Genomic DNA, 12,659 nt, shown 5'->3' on the forward strand with positions numbered 1-12,659 from the left:
AACTTTCAATTTTTTGAAACTTAACGCTAAATTTTGAACAGGGATACTAAAATGAAGCAAACTAAACTTTAGGTATAGTTTTAAAAAATTGAAAATTTAAGTACTAAAATAGACTAAAATTGATAGCATAAGCACTTAACGTGTAATTTACCCTCTTTCATGAATTATATTTAAAAATATATATTTACAAAATTTAATACATTATATATTCTTATCTTAAATCATGTTATATTTTACACATATTCTTCGTTTAATTGATTGTTTAATTGATTACTAAATTTTATCATACTCATAACGTGGTTAAAACAATTATGTTTTAAATTAAGAAAATATTTTTTTATTAAAAAGTTATTCAACACATAAATATAAGTAGATTAGTACAAGATTTATATAGAAATTTATTGATCTTATGATTGATTCTCAAATAACAATTTTCATTTTTATTTAAAGATTATATAAAAATATAAAAGTATCATTATAATAATATTTATTATTCTTTAGAATAAGAGTGTTTAGGGTTTACTTCTATCTTAGAGTGCTAATACTTTAGGGTGCGTTTGAATCACGGAATATAAGATTATCAGCGGAAATATAATTACCGGCGAGAATAAGATTACTGAGAATGTTGTATTTTGTGTTTGGTTCGTTTAACATTAATGTAAGATTACAGTGTTTGGTTAAAGGAATAAAATATTATTGAAATGTATATTTTACCAAATTATCCTTATTATATATTTATTTTTTTAACAAGTTGAATTATACTATAATTTTACTATAATTAATTTATATATTTTCATTAAAAAAATTAAATTCATAAAATTTATATATTTTTTTTACAAAATTAAAAAGATAAATAGGTTTAATAGAAGAATAAAATTTTATTTTAACCCCTGAACTTCATATAAAATTCTAATTATGAACTTGTTTTTGTAAATTTAAAATAATTTAAGGATAAATTTGTAATTTAACCTTCGTATAATTTTTTTATTGAACGACAGAAGAATGATAATTTTGAGGAAAAAAATTAAGAGCATTTTAGTCCAAAACGTCGGTAATCCAACAATATCTAAGGAAAGGGATAATCACATTCTCGATAATATACTCTCAAAATACCACTATTGAGAATAAAAGATTACCAGGGACTGAGAATGTTTGCCAACCATTCCCCCGGTAATGTGAGATGACTTGAACCAAATACGCCCTTACAGGGATAAACGAGTTCCCACATTAAACGTAGGGGATATCCACCATCTTTTAACTGCAATGCTAAACTATCCAACAAAGTAATTATAAGCTCACCTTCGGGTTTACTTCTATCTTCAACGGTAAATCTATGTGTTCTCCCACTGATTTGGATAAGGCTTTCCCCAGGAGATTTGCTCACTTTGTTCTGTTTCATCAATAACCTTATCATCGCAACTCTATCCCACTTTCCGACTGATGCATATATGTTTGCCATTTCCACATATGGGGCAGCCTCTCGAGGCTCCATCTCGAACAAGCGACTCGCTACGTACTTACCAATCTCGATGTTCTGGTGAACCTTGCAAGCACTGAGCAATGCACTCGATATGGCAGCATCTGGTTTGATTGGCATATTTAAAACGAACCCCATCGCTTCTATTAGCTTGCCTTTACGTCCGAGAAGATCTACCATACAAGAATAACGATCTAATCCGGGATTTATATCATACACTGCGGTCATCATATTGAAGAATTCCCGATCTTTATCAAGAAAGCCTGCATGGGTGCAAGCTTGAAGGACAACAAGAAACGTTATGTGGTTAGGTTTGAAGCCTAACCCTCTCATCCGATCGTAAAGGTCCAAAGCTTCTTCAGATTGTCCATTCATAGCACAACCAGAGATCATGGTTGTCCAAGAGACAATAGTTTTCTCAGGCATGGCATGAAAAACCTCCCGAGCCTCACATATCCTACCACATTTCGAATACATATCTATTAGTGCGTTACAAACCATTACATCATCTTTAAACCCTTTAGATTCGACATAATCATCGATCCATTTCCCGAGCTCAAGGGATCCTGTCTGGCCACAACCTGAAAGCAAAGAAAGAATAGTAACCAAATCAGGTGTCTCATCAGCTTTTTCCATTGAAAAAAACAAGGACATTGCCTCATCCATATTCCCTTTCGCAGCGTATCCACTAATCATAACCGTCCATGAAACGAATGTCCTATCGGACATGTAGTCAAACAAGTCTTGCAGAATAAACATCTCCACACTTGGAATACATGGATATAAGGGTATTGGTTAGAGATATGTTCAGGTCACAACCCAATTTGATTGCATGAGAATGGATGAGCATTCCTCGAAACAGTGTTTCGAGTCGAACACATGACGAAATCAAGCTGACAATAGAGCTAGCATCAGGCTTGATTCCATCCACCAACATCCTCCTATACAAATAGAAGGCGTCAACAAATTTTTCAAAGTTAGCATATCCGGCGATCATGGAATTCCAAGAGATGACAGTCTTCACACCAATCTCATCGAAACCCTTTCGAGACGATGCCAAGTCACCACATTTGGCATACACCGAAATCCAAGTGTTGGATACAGTAACATCAGCAGCCACCCCAGTTTGAATCCCGAAAGCATGAATTCCCTTGACCAATTCCAAACTCTTGGCACTCAAAACCCCTATCCTAAGTCCCACAACAGTGACAGAATCAGGGTGAATCCCAGCAAACCTCATCCCATCGAGAAGACTAAAGACTTCATCAAGAGAACCCAGCTGAGCAAAACCTATAAGCATTGCGTTCCAAGCCGCCACATCTCGTTCGGGCATTCTATCAAACACTTTGTATGCATAATCCACTTCACCACATTTCCCGTACATATCAACCATTGCTGTCTGTACAAAAACGTCGTTTCCAAATATGGATTTCAAGATTTGGGTGTGAACAGAGCGTGAATAGTTAAGGTCGGAAAGCTTGGCACAAGCCTTTGCAACGAATGGAAAGGTCAAGTTGTTCGCCTCTAATCCTTGTTGCTTCATTTGGCGAAAGAGAAGAAGGGCTTTTTTGGCACAGTTTCGATATACAGCCTCCTTTATTCGCGAGTTCCATAGCTTAACAGTGGTGTACACTGCCATGAAATCGTTCCATCAGCCCTAGATATACTTTTTGACAAATAAGATTAAAAGTAACCTTCTATCAGTAGGGTTGCATATGAGCCGCGTCGGGTCGGGTCGAGTTTTTGAATCACTTGATCCGAGAAGAAATGATACTTCACTCGTAACTCAACTCAGCAAAATTATAATTTCACATGACCAGACCTGATAGACAATTAAATAATCTGAACCGATTTAATATTTTATTTATTAATACCCATAATTTTTTTAATTTAAAATATCAAAAATAATTCGTTGGAAGCAATTTCATTGATAAGTGTAATCCATGCCCTAATAACACGTTTGGTCTCGTACTTTGGACTAAAATAAAAAGGAGGGAAAAAGCATGAGGACGTGGAAGGATTGTGCCTCATAATCATGAAAGTTGTTGGTCTCTTGTGTTGACATTGAAACATCTGTCGGACCAGAAGTTGTTGGCACATGAGTATAAATAGGGAAAGTAAAAAACTAAAAAAATAATAATTATGTATTAACTATTTGAGTCGGGTCAGGTAAGATTATTTTAATCTTAAACTTGACTCCGACCCGACTTCAAATTTTTTAATATAAAACTCGATCCGAACTCAATTTTTTTTTAAAAAAATTCTACCCAATCGAGTCGGATTAGATCATAACCCGTCGAGTTCGGGTTCCATGCCCATCCCTATCTATAAGGTCTTTTATAATTTCCCTGTTATCTCTTCCTTATTTTGGTGAAACAAATTATAATAACTCAAAGTTAATTTTTTATTGGGTAAATTACATGGTTCCTCACTCTACTTTACTCTCTCTCTTATGTTACTCACTGTACTTTTAATTTTTTTAATTTACTCACTGAACTTTACAGATTGAATCATTTAAATTTAATTGTAAATATTTATAAATTCTATTAACATTCTAACACCCATATACAGTTCTTTTTTTAAAGGTAAAAGGGTCTAGTTAAAAATTACATAAATATAGTTAATAGACAAGACAAAATAAGATTTAGTTGCTAAATCATATCGTGAAAGTTGAAAGAGTTTGTTTCAACTTTCAAATGGAAATTTGTAGTATAATCCATTTGATCCAAGTGGGTTCCATAATATTTTCCCCGATCTCACAAGTGTTTTTCCTCTTATTGAATTTATCGGTCCTGGTCCAACTCTCTATATTTCTTATAATAGTCACTTTCATCCTTATTTTTTTTTTATGAAATATTTTGACCTTCAATGTTTCATTTTAAGGTAAAAAGATCCCTCATATTTTAGAGTGTTAACAATTAGTTAACAAACGGTTTCCATCATCTATAAAGGGATCTTTATGTCTCAAACTAAAACATTGGAGGTTAAAATATTAAATAATAATAAGGGTAAAGTATATAAATAGTCCATGAACTTTTAGAATGCTTGCATTTTGGTCACCCAACTCTTGAAACTTGCAATACAATCATTGAACTTTTAGTTCGTTTTTAGTAAGATCCCTGGTGTTACCTCCCGTTCATTTTTGCTTACGTGGTATTTAACGTCATTAACCCTCCTCCTCCTCCTCCCTTTTCAAGAGCTTAAACCCAGAGCTTCTTTTTCTTCAAAAGCTTAAACCCATAACAATTAAAAAAATAAAACAATATTAACCATTTTTCTCATCTAGACCAAAGGTCCAAAACCATATCTTAAAAAAATGCCTCATTTTCTAGCAATCAAACAAGAACTATATATAGAATCAAAGAATGTGAAGATAGAGATGGAAGTAGGGAAAAGAAGAGGAAAAACAAGCAAAGAATGTGAAGAGAGATGTGAAGAGAGAAGAAGAATAATAACCAGAGGAAGGAGGAGGAGGAGGAGAGGGTTAACGGGAGTTAAGTGCCACGTCATCAAAACTTAACAGGAGGTAATGATAGGGACCTAACTGAAAACGAACTAAAAGTTCAATGACTGTATTACAAGTTTCAAAAGTTAGGTGACCAAAATATAAATACCCTAAAAATTTGGAGACTATTTATATATTTTACCTTAATAATAATAATAAAAAATCAAAGTAACTATTTAGTCAAACATTATAATTTTTTAATATTCTGCCTAATAAGTAAGTAGTAAAAGATAATTTTTTTTTATTTAACGTAATCATCACGGTTACAGTATCTATTGTTGGTGCGGTTATAATATCACATATTTGCGGGTGTTGTAAACGTTACGAAAATAATAACATTAAGTAACCCTAAACCTGTCTGCTATGTCAATGTAGTCTTCACCGGCAATCTTTGGGTTAAAGTAATGACAAATTTCGATCTGCAGCGGAGATCCATTGTTTCTGGAACCTTGTTGGATGCAGCATTCAACACTGGTAGTATCAGGGTCGCATCGAAAGAGCTATAACTACAACGACGACACCAATATCTCAAAACAGCTGGAAAGGCTCATCCGCAAGCTACATGCATTCGTTTTCTAATTAGTTAATATATGAGTTGAGTCGAGGTTACAAATTCCGAGTCAAGTAGAGTAGAGTTTTTATTTAAATTTAATTGTAAATATTTATAATATTAAGATATTTTTTTTATTTTTATTTAAATATTTTTTATAACCATAAACAATATATATATATTATATAGAATCGATGGACTCTACTCAATCTTAAAAATCAATTCACTAATTACTAAAAATTTCGAGATATTATTGTAACTATTCGATTCATTCAAGTTGTATTTTATGCAAGAACCAAAGTGGCAGTCGTGGTAAATGAATTGTTGTTATTCATTTGGGACCTATGTTCGAGCACCATATGTGTCAGAGGTGTGAGCGATCAAAGTCAAAAGGTTAAGAGTTATCTTTGAACAGATACTACCATGTACTTATCCCAAATTATTTAAAAAAAAAATTGTATTTTATAATTCGATTTGAACTTGAAATTTTTCAGGTTGAGTTTATACAATAATAACTCAAACTCAATTTAAGTCAAGGATTTTCGAATCGAGTCGAATTTTATTCATCCGTAATTAAGGTAGAGATTTTGAAGCTATACAACCACAAGGAGTAGTCCATACATACACATGTAAATACAATTACTTTCAATCAAAATATAATATATAATTGAAATCATAATTATAAAAATATATAAAAAAAAATTAAAATTAATCATTATAAAATATAAATAAAATAAAAATTTACGTATGATAAAAAAATTAATCATTAATCATCCACGAAGTAAAGTTACAAACTTAGATTACTACTACCTCCATGCTTCTTCTTATTTTTCTTCTTATCACCGCCGCCGCCGCCGGCGTAAGTGATCGAAATTTCACATCCCAAAATCTTAATCATCTTCTTATTACCTTCATTTTTCTTCCCCTTTGGGTTTGTGTTCGGGTCAGAAGCGCCGACGATCGACCCGGCCGGAGATTTCGTCGCCCGCCTCTCCGCCGCTTCTTTTTCCTTCTCTTTCTTGGTCCATTCCTTTATTTCCTTTGCTTCTTCCAATTCATTATTACCTTGTGGGTTATACAACCCGTTCGAGATCGCCGCCGCCACGACTGACGCCGACGGTCCTATGTCGGAGTTGCAAAGCGAGCCGCCGTTCACCATGCTACCGCTATTGCCTTCCGGTATTAATTTGAGGCAGACTTCCATGTTGAGGATCCCCTGTGTCTTCCCCTTGGGACGGCGTAATTGAACCGCGACGGTGCCAGTGGTGAAAGCCGTCGTGGCCGGTAACTCGAGGATATCGTTCAAGGGGACGTGAACGTACGCTATCGTGGCGTCTTTATCCCATCCGGCGGCGCAAACCTCGACGGAAATGGCGGCGTCATCGGAGTTGAGGAACTTGTCGTCGGCTAGGAACGTGAACTTGTGGTTCCACGCCGGGTTTTTGCCGCCTGTCTGATCAACGTTCGTGGCCTGCCGGTTGTCATCGTCGTGTTGGAGCCAAACGACGGCGTAGCTCTTCATGTGTTTGGAGACCGAGTGGAGGTCTTGGGCGCCGGCGAGGGTGATCTCTAGGATTCCGGAGGATGTTGGAATCATTATTTCGTCGGCGGAACCTCGGCACGGCGGAGGAGTGGGATGATGACGGAGAAACCTCCCAAACCTGCCCCAGTCGAGCCAACAACGACCATGAAAGATTGAGGTAAAAATGAGGGGACATTAATGAAGGATTTTTACGAGAAATTGTAGGATAGTTTGTTAATTTCCATTGTTTTTCTTATCATTTTTTTTGGATAATTTGTTGAAATTTTAAGTTTTTCTTTTTCAAATTTGGAGTCAAAGTTTGCTTAAATTAATTTTTTTAAATTAATCACTGATATTCGATTAATTAACTAACTAATCCAGATCAAATACCGCAAAGGCATGGGTGACCCTACTAACCTAGTTTGCTCCATTTGCAAACGTCAGGATTCGAACCACTGACTTTGCTTAAGGGATCTAATATTTCATCCCACTAAATCAATCTGTTGTTGGTCTAAAAATATTAACTCAAATTAAACATGAAACATTAACGGGTAAAGTACATAAATGATCCTTCATTATAGGATAATATCCTATTGAATTCATTGACTATTAAAAGTTGTAAAATAGTCTACTAACTATAGAGAGTTGCTTTGTTGAGTCCATCGACTATTAAAAATTATAAAGTAGTCACCTGACTATTCATTATGTTCCAAACTTATCATTTTCTGTTAAGGTTTTAGCTACAGTCTAAGTTGTATGTTCATCTGCTAACTGAGATATAATAAAATTTGATCTCATAATCTCATCTGAGTATCATATCTTAATCAATATGTTAAAGTCCAACTCGAACGACCATTAATTTTATAACATAAAATGATGAGTTTGAAACATAACAAATTGTCGAGTGACTATTTTGTAACTTTTAATGGTCGAATGACTCAAGAAAGTAACTCTCTATAATCGGGGACTATTTTGTAACTTTTAATAGACAAAGAACTCAATAAAGTAATATTCTATAGTTGGGGGACCATTTATGTACTTTACCCTATATTTAAAATATATTGAGTTAATTACATTACGTATCTTTAAATTATGATTCATTTTAGTTTGATCTCTAAAGTTTAGAATATTTCAATTTCATTCATAAGATTTTCAACTCTTCCATAACTTCATTTATCAACTATTACCAAATGGGTCTTAGTTGCCTTTTTCTTCTTGCAGTCCTGAGAAAACTTGCTGCAGCATTCAAAGAAGAACAGGTGAACACATGAGCATTTATGTTATTCGGGCTACGAGACGAGAACGAGTACGAGCACGAGCACGAACACGAACACGAGTGTGTCTCTCGTTTTAGTATATAACATATTTAGTGGTTCATTTATATCTAAATTGATCACCTGAAAGCATGACAAAGTGTACTGCACATCACTTGATGAAATTTGGTGGTGAAGGACAATTCTCATCCTGAATGACCAAGAAAACAAAGGAGACAACCGTTAGAAAGTCCGATAACCTAAGCCTATGTTGACCCGACTCTTTAATATCCGTCTTCGACGTAAGCCCGATAACCGAACCCTTTGTTCTTGTATGTTTACCAGAATAAGAAACATCCTTGGTGATACTCGAGGGAGTACACTGACCTGTATGGACCCCGTGGCATCACGAATACGCCATGTTCCGCTAAATGCTCGGATAGTTTCTCTGCAGTCATTTTTGGCCCCTTAACGATGTCGAAAACTATCTGGTAACATAAACGTAATTAAAAGATTATAAGCTCTGTTATAGAAACTCTATTACTCGATAAACCGAACCTCAACTCGAACCGTAGAGCATGATTCGGACTGTGTTAGCAAAGGGGAACATTGTCATTAATGTAAGTTCAATAACTAGACTACTCACATTATTGGTTTCCACTGCAGCAACGTTCACTCTTAGGCCTTTGATTTGATTTAGTCCCTCTGAAACCATATAAACCGGCACAAAGTCGATGAGTTTATAGGTAAGTTCGAGGCCGGAAAGCCCCCGATAGAGGCAATGACTGCACTTCCGGACCGTAAAATTTGATGTGTACAGAAACCAATGGTTTTACCTGCTAAAAACTTTGCATTCTTGTGATCATGCTCAAGCTTTCCAAAGTATTCTAGCCTAAAAAAGAAAGAAGCAAAATGAATTTTGAGGACGAATTTTCATAGATAGCAGAGATTTTTCAGCTGAAGAACTTTGTTTTTTTTACCTTGGCAATAAAGGTTTTCGAGCCAACGATGACCGATCCTACTGGAGCGCCCAGACCTTTTGATAGACACGTCTACCACGTCGAAAATCAACAGAGAAAAAACGATAACAACACCGGATTGCAAAATGAGACGAAATAACCAACAATGTGACATGAAGAGCATACCGAGACCGAATCTGCAGCTTGTACAAGCCTATCTACCGGAACCCCAAGTGCCTGGTCGACAAAAACTTCCGTTAGATACTTGGGAACAGGACAATTATCACATAGATTTCAACTACGCAGACAGACACACAGACCAAAGGCTAGTTATACGAAATGTACATAGACGAAGTTACCACAGATGCATTGAAAATACGAGCCCTGTCGATGTGAAGCTTCAAACCATGCTTCTTAGCTAGCTCACCGACTCTGTCTATGTACTCCACGGGCAAGCATCTACCCCCGGTGCTGCATGAAGTAGAAGAAAACCCTTAATGATGTTAATGAGTGATGAAACGGGAGAAACGAATCGCCGAAGAACTTCGACCGACATCAGATTCTTCCCATAGACAAAATCCGGAGCATCGATAAGGACATTTCACGCCGATACTCAAAATGAGCCCCGACTATCCGTCGCCCGATAAAAGATTGTGATACACAACATGGAATATAGCCGTAGAAAACATACTAAAACGAAATGATTTAAATGCATATGATATCATTGTCCAACAACAAAAAGGAATTCCAAAATCTTACTTCCCGTGCGGACTCTCCAAGCAAATCAGCCTTGTAGTCGAGTACACAAGCTCTCCTCTCGGGTCTCTAATGGCGGCTTCGATCGAATCGATGTCCATTGTTCCGTCTTCGTTGTTCTTCACCGGCCTTGGATGCACACCCCCGATTGTCAAAATACCGCCATTCTCGGAGATATGTATATGTGAACTGTCTCCGAGAATGACTTCGCTTCCCCTAATATCACAATGAACTAGAACACTAACGAGGTTACTCATAGTGGTCGACGGGACAAATAGACAGGCCTCCTTGCCCAACATCCTCGCCACTTCTGATTCCAACCGGAAGGCGGTCGGATCAGTACCCAAGACATCATCATCAACTTCAGCAGCTGCCATCGCAGCCTTCATTGCCTCGGTTTAGTGACCGAATCGGATCGAAGATCAACTGTTCTTGTCGCCATGTTCGCTGAAACCAATCTCAATTGAAATCTTAATATATTTACTCACTAGAGAAAGATGAGCTTCTTGCTTATATGATGAGTAACCTTATAGGCTGAACTTGTTGAAATTTAGCATTCAAATTTCCTTTTTTTCCCTTTTTTTCTACGTTTCTCTTGAAATGGTAAATGAGACTTTTTTATGGTTTCTTTTGTTCTTTATTTGATGTTTGTTTCCCGAGAAAAAAAAAATCCACCATTTATAAATTAGCTGGGCCGTTTAGCTTTTGTCTTCATCCTTTATTTTGTTTATATAAAGATGGGGACAAGGCTATGGTGGAAATCTGCTGTCAATTGGATTTGTTTATCAATTCAACTGTTTTGTTTATGGAGTAAATATCGATTTTAACGAACTAATCGTAAACCGTCAGTAAACTATGAACTGTTAAACGGTTCCTCGATCCGAACTCGACCCGAACTTGATTCAACTCGTCACTTATAGTACGATGTCAAAATGTATAGCGAAACTGCAGATGCAGTGGTCACTATGAGTTCCTGCACATGAAAATTCATCATTTGGCATGGTTGGAAGAAAATGAGGCAGGCCCCGCCGCCCCGGTACCGAGCAAATGCTGTGTTACTCGGAATTTGGGGTATCGGATACAGGTATGTTCGTCCCCGTACCCGTGTCTAAACATGGGTTACATATCAGTTCAATGATGTTACCTGGTTATTATAGAGAAAAAGGGGTATATAACCGCCGATGTACTCGATCAAATTCAAAACATCTGTGTACGCCTGCAAGAATACAATCAAAATGTCATCGACGATGCTACAAAGAGGAGTTGAATGTGATGTTACAATCGTATAACCGCCGATGCACTAGAGGGAAGATGTCTTTTCAAGGATTTGTTTCATACAAGGTCGAATTTGTGTTTGTGATGTGCAAATGACATGCTCAAAGTTTCTGAGTTCGAGCTCAGTTCTAAGGACAATTAATGTGAGATGTGTGTTTCTGAAACATATTCTTTAAAAATGATCTCTAACTTAAATTTTACATCACATATTTTAAAAATGGCATATGTTTCATCCTCAAATAATTTTTCATTAATAATTTTTATAATAAACAGCAACCGTTTACAGAAAATTAATATATATTTAATCAACTTTATGGGTTTTAATTAGGGATGTGAGCGGTTGACCGACCCCAGAAAATATAATCTTATATCCGACTTCATTCCATCTCGATAAATTTTAGATTTTTTCTCGTTTTCGAATTTGTCTTGATTTTTAGACTAAAATTTTGATCCAGATCTAGTCTGCTCCCAATATATTAACGGTTGGTTGTCCTTTATTCTCATATGTAATGGGGTAAGGGGAGGTAAGATAGTAGGCTGCCCCCAACATCATCAGGTTGAGAGCAACTTCCGTAGAAGACCTCCGAATTATGAAATGGCCTCCGTGGGACTCGATCCCACGACCTCAAGATTAAGAACCTTGTGCTCTACCAACTGAGATGGATGGCCATCTCTGCTCCTAATATATTAACATTTTAAATAATTAAAATAATGAATTTTGTAATAATGTATTTATAATTATTTATTATATTTCAAACTGTTAAAATAATATATTTTAATAATTTAAAATTTTAAAAATAATATATATATATATTAACCGAGTCGGGTCAGTGACTTCTTACCTTAAATCTAGTCCCGCCCTGCCCCGAAATTATATATATATATATATATATATATATATATATATATATATAATTAACCTAGCAAAATATAAGCTAAAAATATCAAACTTCAATTTCTTTGCATCAAAAATTTATAAGATGCACACTTTGATACTTAGTACAGTTGATGAACAAAGCCTAAGTTAACATAGGTGGTTCCTGCGGCGGTGGCGGCATAAACACTAGCCCGGCTAATGGTGGCGGTGGAACCTCGTGACGGGGAGGCTCGGGTTTGAAACCACGACGAAGACTTTTCATAGGAGGCGGTGGACTTTTGATTGGTTCTTTCTTTTTCGAAACATTGTTAAAGTGTTCCCAACGAATCGCTTCCGAGGAAGAACGCAAAACAGCTGCCTCGCCGCCGGCCTGGATTCTTCGGCGGCCATGTTAAAGTAGGACGAAACCGACGATGATCGGCATTCGGGAAAGCCGCCACCCGAGACCTGACAAGATCCATTTGCTGGTTTATTCGCACAATGAT

At 36.2% G+C, this 12,659-nt stretch overlaps 2 pseudogenes; both read right to left on the reverse strand.

Moving 5' to 3' along the window:
- Positions 1 to 1,132: 1,132 nt before the first annotated feature.
- LOC120183964 lies at positions 1,133 to 3,116 on the reverse strand (annotated as a pseudogene).
- Positions 3,117 to 8,208: 5,092 nt separating this feature from the next.
- On the reverse strand, positions 8,209 to 10,464 carry LOC120183997 (annotated as a pseudogene).
- Between the last annotated feature and the right edge of the window lie 2,195 nt (positions 10,465 to 12,659).

Source organism: Hibiscus syriacus, unplaced genomic scaffold (genome assembly GCF_006381635.1).
Source record: "Hibiscus syriacus cultivar Baekdansim isolate YM2019G1 unplaced genomic scaffold, ASM638163v2 tig00112856_pilon, whole genome shotgun sequence".
NCBI classification, from domain to species: Eukaryota; Viridiplantae; Streptophyta; class Magnoliopsida; order Malvales; family Malvaceae; genus Hibiscus; species Hibiscus syriacus.